The 11,123-nt window shown below is 28.2% G+C and overlaps 1 long non-coding RNA gene across 1 annotated transcript; it reads left to right on the top strand.

Moving 5' to 3' along the window:
• The first annotated feature begins 7,598 nt into the window (after positions 1–7,598).
• On the top strand, positions 7,599–10,846 carry LOC139426956 (uncharacterized). The gene is made up of 3 exons (XR_011638092.2): positions 7,599–7,753; positions 10,261–10,365; positions 10,446–10,846. It is a non-coding gene; the product is annotated as an uncharacterized LOC139426956 (long non-coding RNA).
• The last annotated feature ends 277 nt before the right edge of the window (positions 10,847–11,123 follow it).

The following is an 11,123-nucleotide window of genomic DNA, read 5'->3' as shown; positions in this document are numbered from 1 at the left end:
GGAAATATATCTTAAACTCAAGTCGAAAATTTAGAAAGAAGCTTTTTTTTTTTTTCTTTCAAATAATTCAAATAGGGCTGCAGTCTTTAGGTCCCCTGTAAGATAGTTATGAAATAATGATAGTTCCCAGTTCATTTGTATGAATGACAACATGCTTCCAGAAACGACTAGGTTTATTTTAGAATACCTTGAACTTCAAGGCTTGAAGCCAAGGATATAGAGAAGAATGAGTAACCAGCCAGATCTCCAGACCTGACCAAGATCGAGCATGTCTTGAATGCTTCTGACGATTAACCATAATAGATTAACCATTATAGATCTGAGAACACATTGGTGAAATAAATTTGCCAACAAAATTCCTACTTCTCCCATTTCAGCAAGAGATTTTCCTTGATTAGTGGCAAAAATTGCGCTGCACATTTTTATTTTATAAATTTTCTTTAGAATGATTTTGACCGCCACGACATAATAAGGGATTTAAACAAACTTGTAAGATCTCAGTTGTGCGGCGGAGTTTTCAAGCGATGGCAAAATCGAACAAACTTGACTGCTCGTCTTGATTGTTATTGCACAACATTTTAAATATTGTAAAAACCTACAGCTTCCGCATCAATCACTAAGTGTTTATCAAAGTTCACACTGTTATTAGAAGCTTTTGACCCCTGTCGCCGCAGTGTCTGGCAATACTAATTCAACAATTGTTGCAAACCAATAGAAATGCAAAACTAAATGTTTTTGTTGTTGTAGTAGTTCATTTACGTCGCACCGCGCTAGAGGTGCACAATGGGCTATTGGCGAGGGTCTGGGAAACATCCCCCTGAGAATGATCCAAAGATATGCCATCACAATTCTGATCCTATGCAGTACATGGCACCCCCGCTTCGGTATCCCGACGACCTGCATGCGAAGTCGAGCACTTTACGGTAGAATAGTTTAACGAGGACCAATACCTCACACTCTCGGTGCCTACGCAGACTAATCCAAATGGTCACCCAGAAGCACACTGACTGCAGCTAGTGATGCTGCTAGGAACCAGTGTCTTAAAGATCAGTCCACTGCGGGACACTAAATGTTTTTAAAAGTTGACAACCACTACTTTTTAAGCAACTAAGAGCTAAAGTATGTAGCTTCTTTTAGAATGTACTGTCTAAGATCAAACTTGCTAATATATATATGAGCAAAATTTTCCATGTGAATTAGCTGTTTCGGAAAAGGTAAATAGTAGTAATGAAAATGAGTCAAACATCGATCATTTAATACATTATTGATCAAAACTATTTGCTATTTTGCAAAGAAAATGTGTCTGTATAAGAGCTGAGCCCTACTCTAAACTTTAAAGTGGTACCTTAAAAAAAGAAGTTGCTACTTACATAAATTTACTACCACTATTATACCCATGGAAACTCTGAAAATATTGGCTTGTCAGAAACAGCCCAAATGGAGCCATTTGTTCAATTAATCTCGTAATTGGTGCATTTAAAAAGGCCAATCAAAAGTGATTTTAAAAATATGTAAAGAACAAATATATTCGTAACATATTATATCGTACACTGAAAAAAAAAGTATGGACAAAAATATTGGAATATGGTAAAATCTATCGTATTTCTGGTTCTATGGGAACAACAAAAAGCTCGGTACAGAAACACTATGATAAAGATTTTGGTAAAATTAACGATAAAATATGATTTTATAATGTGTGATGAAATTCGGTAATTTTATCATGATACCTCAGAGCCTGGTGTAAAAATCATTTATTCGGTTAAATTTTTCTTCTCAATTTTATATTTTTTACTAAGTGTGTGGTATTAAGATCTATAATTTTGAAATCCAGAATTTCTGGTGAACTGTATCATATGAATGGAAAAATCACAAAATGAATGCTTGAAATAACGTATATTTTGGTTTTCATTACTAGAATTATGATTATTTTGCTAGGAATGCCAATACTACCTAGAACGATAATTTTACTAAAATTTTTTATCTTTTTTACCTCTAAAAACGATGAGTAAAAATAGTGTAAAATGGTAAATTAAAAATTATTTTTCCATGATAAAAATCTTGTCTTTTTAACATATTATGAGCTGTTATGCATCTACATATGAAAGGGAAACACAATTTTGATAAGTTACAGAAGTCTTCCATGTGACCACATTATCTCCCTCATAATTTAACCATATCCCCCTTCATCAATATCCAATCCAAAATTTTAAAATGTCAAAAATAATTATTTCTTTTTAAAGCTAAATTCCATGCAGAAATTAAGCCTATTTGTCTATAAAAGCCACTTCAAGCTCTCTGCACTATTCGACTATGTTTGATATATTATTCGAAACAACCAACAAAATCAGAACATTGGTTATGAACATTAATGACATTCTTCATGCACAAATAGGTGAATGTTATACAGTGTCCATTGGAGTGTTTAGTATTATGCTCACTACCATTATCATTAAATCCCCATTTTACTTCCCTTAAAAAATTTCCCAACTGTGGGAATTTTCGGAGACAAACCCCTACACCATATACAAACCCCGAATTTACGACCCTTTTTACGACTGTATCTGTCATCGTCATCACCTTAGGTGACGGAAATAAAAACTGAGTGTTTACAGTGGCCTATAAGGGACCAATCGTATTTATATGTTGACAACTTTACATCAAACAAACTTCTAAATCCACTCATCGCTATATTGAGTTGTAAAATCTCAGAGGAACAATAAGAAACTATCACTCCCATTCAAATGTCTAACACATAGGCTCCCACCCCAATCAACGCCCACTTTGTAATTAATAATAGTTTCAATACCACCTCACAAAAAAAGAAGAAAAAAAATCAGTAATAATAGTTCCCCCCCACCCATTTTAAGTCCCTTAATATATTTGATATGATACACTTATATAATTGTTCCTTTAAGTTATTAAAATATATTTAAGTATTAAATTGTTATTAAAATATATTTTTAATGTTTTCACATAGAAAAGATTTTTTTTAATACTAGTTTTGAAGAAATTAACTCATATGTAAAATAGTTGAGTGTTTGAATGAAAATAAATTCAACTTCTCACTTTTCTGTTTAAATTAAATGCTAAACTAATTATTATTTATTTTCTGTATGATAAAAAATGTGTCTTAAGTTATGTTATTAGCAAATACTATCAGATCGAACTAGGGTCTATAGTTTATGCTTTTTAGCGCAGCTAATACGAAATGAAAGATGTTTCGGAATTAAATTTGATAATTATATTTTATAAGTTAATAATTAAATATCCGTAGTTAATTATAGCTTGACCCTTAAATTATTAAGAAAAAGGGAAAAAGCAGAAATTAATCAAGTAAAATGTATCCAAATTTTTTTAGTAAATAAAAACTAAGCTGGAGATAAGCAAAATTCTCGAATAATAATTTTTTAAATAAAGTGTAGTTAGTATAAAGTTAAAGAATGTAATAGCCGCAATACATAAATATCGAATTCATTCGAAGAAAATATTCAGGTCAAAATTAAAATAGTCTTGAATCGAGCCCTCAGCAGAAAGGAATAATTATAATACTTATGCTCGGATTCGAATCATTAAGAGTGATTTGTATCAATAAATGATGCAAATCAGTAATTGGTTCGAATTATGAAAGTGAACTGATTCTGCTAACCACTTTAATTATTCGTTTTGCCTAAATCTACTTATGTACACTAATCTATGGAATTAAAATCTATGGAGTCACTTTGGTAATTCGTTTTGCCCAAATCTATGTACACTAATCTATGGAGTTAAAATCTATGGAATCTCTGTGGTGATTCGTTTTGCCCAAATCTATATACACTAATCTATGGAATTAAAATCTGTGGAGTCACTTTGGGGATTCGCTTTTCCCAAATCTATGTACACTAATCTATGGAGTGATTCGTTTTGCCCAAATCTATATGCACTAATCTATGGATGCAGAAACGTCTTCGAGAGTTCATTGCTACTAATATGAGACAAAATGTATTTATTCCATCGTGTATATAAAGTCATGGTTGAAGCAGATCGAATTTTTCTATTTATCCCAATAAATTTGCATAATATGGTAGGTGAAATGAGTATAAGCTCACAATTATGAAAAATATTCTTTCTTTAATACCATTTCATATCGACAAAACAAATACGACAAAACGACGACAAAGAATTAAAATATTAAATTTAAGGTTGTCGAAATCGTCTGAATTCTATCAGCTGATGACGTAAAAAGGCGGGGTAAAAGAAGCACATATCGTATTTCCTGACTTTTTGACTTAGTCGAGTCGAGCACTTTGACATCTTAAATGACAGTTTAAACGTGTGAAATTGTCAAAGAGATGGAAAAGACTACCAATGATTGCTGTTATGAATGTTTTAAAGATCATAGTTTTAATATTAGTTGATTAAATTTAATTGGATATTTGAGCTGGAATACGCCCTTACACAGTCATTTATAAGACAACACTAGAGATATGATAAAAAAAATATATAAATCGTAAGAAGTATATTTATATATGGTAAGCATGCTCTTCTAGCATTAAAAAAAATATTAGCCTCTTTGATAGAAAGTTAATGATAATGCAATGAGAAAAAAAATTCTACTTTTCATAAAAACTGCTTTTTTATTAAAGGTACTTCCTAAATTTGCTTTTTTTTTTCCTAGCATCTTGACCAGAGGCCAAGGGGTCTAAAAAAAGTTCACTGACCCAGCTAATTGAGAATGAAAATACTTTGATAAATAAATAATATTATTGATAAATATCCATGGTAGTAATTCTACTTATAAGATTCTAAGTGTATACAGATACTAAGTCGGGGTTTGATTATAATTTGTCTTTGTAGCTTATTCAACAGATGAATTATTACAAGGTATTCCGTTCACAAGCCGGAAGTTGTAATTCTTAAAATGGATCTTCTTCGAAAGCGGCATCTTTTGATCTTTCCTGGAAACAAATATACGTATATACATTAATAGGTGATTCTGAACAAAAATTATTTTGAGAATTATTTTCTGGCAAATATTTAGTATATGAAGAATTTTAGTATAAGGAAAAGGGAAACAAAATTTCAGTTGATATTTAGTTTTTAAAATATTTATCTTACTTACAATTTTGATAGATATATATTGGTCTTTGCAATAACAGTTCATCAATATAAAAACATTTTTATTATTTATAGAAAACAGCGGTGATAACTATGTCACTTTTAATTTTTTTTTTTCACTTAATAGTATATTTTTTGAAAAATTTTGATAAATTCAACGAAATTACTGCAATTAAGAAAAAAATTAAATCTGACGATTTTCGAAGAAGTGTTATTTTAATTTTTGGTGTAACCATAGCATACTTTCTCCTTATATTAATTTGAACGTAACTTTATTTTTATATTATAAATTTCTGTTGTCCAACTTACAGTTATGTTAATGGAAAAGAAAATTTACATTATGAAGAAGAAACTAACTATTCCTCTCAAAATGTTTTAAAATAACTTTAATCCCCTTATAAAAATATTGAAATTAGTTTTTTTATTGATTTGTTTTTCTAAATGCGTAAAGAATTTTATTTAATATTAGTAAAAAAAATAAAAAGATTATTACGACTAACATATTTTTGTGTTTAAACGCTTATAATATATATAATATATATAATTATGTATTAAACGAGTCAGAAATTTTATCTACAATATCTCTACCTCCTTTTTCTTTAGGATTTCCCAAAAGTAAGTGGGGAAAAGTAAAGAAAGGAAAAGAAAGGAAGAAAGATACGAAAGAAAGAGAAGATGGAAAATAAAACTTTACTTTCCCCTTCTTTAAAGCAATTAAATTTAAAATTACGAGCAGTTTTCTTTTTTTGTTGATAATTTAGATTTAATTACAGCAGTGGTTCCCAAAAGGTGTTCCCTGGAACCCTAGGGTTCCGTGGAAGGCCTTGTGATTAGGATTTTCCTTCTTTATTCAGTAATGATTTTTGAAACTAGAAATAAATTAGATTCCAAGCAATAACCGATTATTTATTCAATATAATTATTTCTTTGAGATTATTCAAGTAAAATGCCAACAAAAAAAGAAATAGCAAAAAAAATTTTTTTTTCTTTTAATAAAAATATACTGAATATATCTCTAAAAGGATAACATTTACAAATGATTGCATCAGTATTTCTCATCGAACTTTTAAATTCAAAATAAAATAACCGAATTCCGGAATAAAGAATTATTTATCTCAGATAACTATTCACACAGTTTTTATAGTTCTTTTTCTAAAACCATAATTCAATTTAGTTTATACAATTTAATTTATCCGTAGCCCAACGAAAAAAAAATTGATTGGACTAAAAACAGCTTCAGGCTTGCTATTTCAACTACCTAACATAAAAAGTAATTTTAAGACTGAAATTAATGAAACAATGAAAAATTTTCATTTTTTACATTAAAAGTTTTAAAATTAGTTTGCAGTTTTTTTTCTCTTGGTTAGCTTACTTACACCTGCTAATGAATTTTATTTAACGCTGTTTTTCGAATCTCTGTCACCAAGGAAAATAAAAAATCCATAGTTTAAATGCCTGACACTTGAAGCAATGCAATGATTTTAAACTATATAGATAATCTTGCCGTGAAGAATTATCTGGGCATTAGAACAGACAAATAACTTAAATATTTTAAAAATTGTTAAACTTTTTTAAAAATCGCCAATTTGGCGACATTTCTCCATCTGAATGAAAATTATCTAAATCAGTGCTTTATTCTCAATTTTTGCAAATTTTTAAGAGCCCAGGCAATGCAGCATTGGAGTAAGTTTTTAAATATTTAAAAATTAGACCACAAAAGTTTTTCATTTTCACAAAACTGTGGCTTTTCTCCATATTGACGTTTTGCGCCATTTTCAAAATAAGCGCCTACAGCGCTAGATAGGCTGAATGTAACCTAACAGTCAAGAGTAACAGTTGAAAATTCACAGCAGTTGTAAAAACAGCATAAATAACATTTGCAATATTATTCGCAAAAAAAAGCATCATTTCATATTACGACGGAGCTTTCGAAAAACAACTTTAAAAGTGTTCCGTCAGAAGAAATTCAATCAAATAGGATTCCGTAGTTAAAAAAAATTAACTCAACTTAATGAAACGCTGAATAACTGCACACAATAACTTAAAAATTAATTATTTATTTAATTTATTAATTAATTAATTAAATCAAAATTAATTAATTATTAATTCAAACAAATTTTGCTTCACAAGTAAAAGGAAAAAAAAATTAAAACCTCAAGTGCTAAGCGAAGTCTATGAAAAATTTAAATATTGGTAATAATTATTATTATCATTAATTTAATACATTTAATTTCTTATAATCGTTGGTTTTATTTTAAATTATTAATTTTATTTATTTGTTTTATTTCACTAATATTATTTTGGATGGGCCAATTTCGGGAAAAAACAGTTTCATTCTTGCTTTATCTATAGACAGCATGTCACAACAACCTGTCCACATCTGTTTTTGATACCAAATATCAAATGAAACCCCTTTTTAGATTCTATCCTAAAGAAGGGGTTCGAAGTCAATTTATCTATCCCTTATCCCTCTGTTGCTATAATTATCCAATAAGTGTCAATCATGCGAACAACAGAGCCGGATCTAGGTGTTGAATGCGTGGTTACCTTATCATACGTGGAGGCAACTTCAAAAGTTCTGGTGAGCAGTTTCATGCTGAGTTATAAGTGAGCCGCTCAGAAAGGGAGCGAGAGTGACACAAGAATCATAAGGGAGGTAAGTTAACATGTGTTTGAAATCGGATGCGCAGAGGTGATGTGCGCAGTAGTATGATGGCTCCTTCGATGTTCAGGGAAACAATAACTCGACAGAACTTAAATAGTAAATAGAAAAAAAGTTAATTTTTTCTTTTACAAATTTCATACTGAAAATGATTTTTTTAAATTTTATTTATTTATTATTTTTGTTCCAACGATATCTAGTCTTTGACAGAAGTTGTTAAAGTATCAAAAATTAACTAAAGGATTGAGAAAAAATTATTCAATTAGATACTAATTTTCCTTAGAAAAAAAACAGTCGATTTCCGTAAAAATTTTATAAGAATTGAAGTTACGCTTACTATTTAAAATTTTCCCCTTCTTTAGTATGAAATTCTTTCAGTATGAAATTTATAAAGGAAAACAATATGTTTTCTTTAATAAATTTCATACTGAAAATGATTTTGTTTTAAAATTCATTTATTTAATTTTTTTCCAACGATATCTAGTCTTTGACAGAAGTTGTTAAAGTATCAAAAATTAACTAAAGGATTGAGAAAAAATTATTCAATTAGATACTAATTTTCCTTAGAAAAAAACAGTCGATTTCCGTAAAAATTTTATAAGAATTGAAGTTACGCTTACTATTTAAAATTTTCCCCTTCTTTAGTATGAAATTCTTTCAGTATGAAATTTATAAAGGAAAACAATATGTTTTCTTTAATAAATTTCATACTGAAAATGATTTTGTTTTAAAATTTATTTATTTAATTTTTTTCCAACGATATCTAGTCCTTGACGGAAGTTGTTAAAGTATCAAAAATTAACTAAAGGATTGAGACTAACTTATTCAATTAGATACTAATTTTCTTTAGAAAAAAACAGTCGATTTCCGTAAAATTTTATTTAAGAATTGAAATTACGCATACTATTTAAAAATTTCCCCTTCTTTAGCTGTGAAATTCTTTCAGTATGAAATTTATAAAGGAAAACAATATGTTTTCCTTAATAAATTTCATACTGAAAACGATTTTGTTTAAATTTATTTATTTAAATTTTTTTTCCAACGATATCTAGTCTTTGACAGAAGTTGTTAAAGTCTCAAGAATGAGCTAAAGGATTGAGACTAACTAATTCAATTAGATACTAATTTTCTTTAGAAAAAAACAGTCGATTTCCGTAAATTTTTTTTATAGGAATTAAAGTTACGATTGCTAATTAAAATTTTCATAAATTACGCAACTAACAACATATTGTTTAGTTTTTGTCAATTTTTCTTTATTTATTTATAATTTGGTGTTCGCAGGATTAGAAAAAAGTCAATGAATATGTTGGAAAGTGACAGATTTTATCGTTTTTAATCCGTTTATTTTGTCTTATTACAAAACAAAAAAAGGATTAAAAACGGTTCAAAAATAATAATCTGTATACTTATTTTACTATTTTTATCTATTTATTTTAACTCGTAAAAAAATTGCATATTAAATCTAATCAATTGAAAATTGAGATATTTCATAATTTTTATGGTTATTGTCACTAAGGTTGTTTATTCATAATAGAAATGTGATATTAAATTTAAAATTCTCATATTTTTAACGAATTCCGTTAAAATCAACTTACAAAATTTGCGTATTTTAAAATCTGTTGTTATGGAATAATTTATAAACCAATGTAGTTTAAGATATGCCTTTCATTTAAAAATAAATATTTAGAGTCTATAAAATATTTTTTTTGCTTTTCAAGAATGATTCTATGATCATTTTTTGAAATCTCTTTATAAATTTTTAACTATAAATTGTAGTTTTGAATACTAATGTTATATGCAATCTATTTTTTTAAAGAATTTAAAAACTAATCATTTTATCAATGATTTAAACAATTGTCCATTCTCAAAAGTGAAAATGCAAACTGATTTATTTTTAAATGTGATTCTCTACTGTTATATTTATGCAAAATAATAATTTGAGTTCTAAAGCCAATGATAATAATACAAACCTAAATGATTGGTATTGTTCTATTAAAAGGTTGGTTTAATGTTTTTTACATTTTAATTTCCTTGATTTGTTTTAAGATAATTTTAAAGTGCTAATATTTAGTGTCAGATTATATTTACGCAATTAAAAATTATGTATATATATTAAAAGTAAGGTCCCTTGGGCTTTTAAATAGCTATTTAAAAAAGATGGTGTTAGAAAATAAGTACGTCTTAAATTTGCTTGATATTTACCTTCAAACTTCAGAAGTGGCAAGGAAGAACTTACAACTCTTCGCAAGTTTAAAAGATTAGCGTTTTTTTTTCTTCTTCCTGATATGATGTATGTCCTTCGTCTTAAAGTACCATTTATTAGTGGGTTCTTGTTTCCTTATTTTCTTAAACCACTGAAAATGATATTTATGTTAATTTTTCATCAATCTGTTTGCTCTATTTCTTGAAACTATAATAGGAAATAATTTTCAAAAATTCATATCTTCAAATGCTGTCATATTTTTAAATTTTTGCTTTATTTTTTTCCTATCTTTTTCTAGGATTATTTTAATGTTTTATAATATTTCCATTATTATTTAATGCTCAAACAAGATTAGGATTTCGATGCAACTCATCCCTCGATTTAATGGACAACTGTTGAACAGGTATAACTGACTCCCAGATTAACTATACTAACTTTCTAACAGGCTTATTGTGTCTCACTTTTTACTCTTTGTGATTTCAGATCCGGGAAGAGCCAATTTATCAACCCCTATTGCAAACCGAATGTGAATGAAACCGGATTCAATTAACAGTGATGGATTGTCATGTCGATGCATCCATTGATAATCGGTATATGTGATGCTTTTCAAGCATGGTTTTACCTTTCCATAGAAATTTGCAGAAGAGTCAGGATTGTTGCATTTTCTTGATCAAAACCATATGTTTTTGTGTTTACTTCTGAACTATTTCCTGTGTACCTAACTGATAAGGTAAAAAATGGTCAATCTCGGCAAAGTTACAAGCATAGGCAGTAAAATGTACATTCTTTAATAGCTAAATAAAATTTAAAAAAATATTTTTAAATAATGATAAAAAATTTTAATGTTGAAGTATATGTTTTAGTTTTATCCTTAGATTTACGCTACATATGCATTATCTTCATTTATTTTCAGTAAGTTGCAAGTCTTCAATAGCGTGTTTGATAACTTCCATCAAAAAAACAAATAAATAAAAACAAAAAATTTTAGTCATTTTTTTTATTGTAAATTTCGAACAGCACTTAGTTCTGGCAGAAAGTTTTCCACAAAATTTAAAACGCTGCATTTTGCAACTAGTATTGTTGGAGTATAAAACATTATGATGTTGATAAGAGATTTAGGTTTTCGACACTGATAATGGATCGCACTTTTTTGCATACAAT

This window comes from Parasteatoda tepidariorum, chromosome 3 (genome assembly GCF_982258835.1).
Source record: "Parasteatoda tepidariorum strain Cologne lab strain chromosome 3, Ptep-v5.0, whole genome shotgun sequence".
NCBI lineage: Eukaryota > Metazoa > Arthropoda > Arachnida > Araneae > Theridiidae > Parasteatoda > Parasteatoda tepidariorum.
This window is presented reverse-complemented; position numbering and strand designations above follow the sequence as displayed.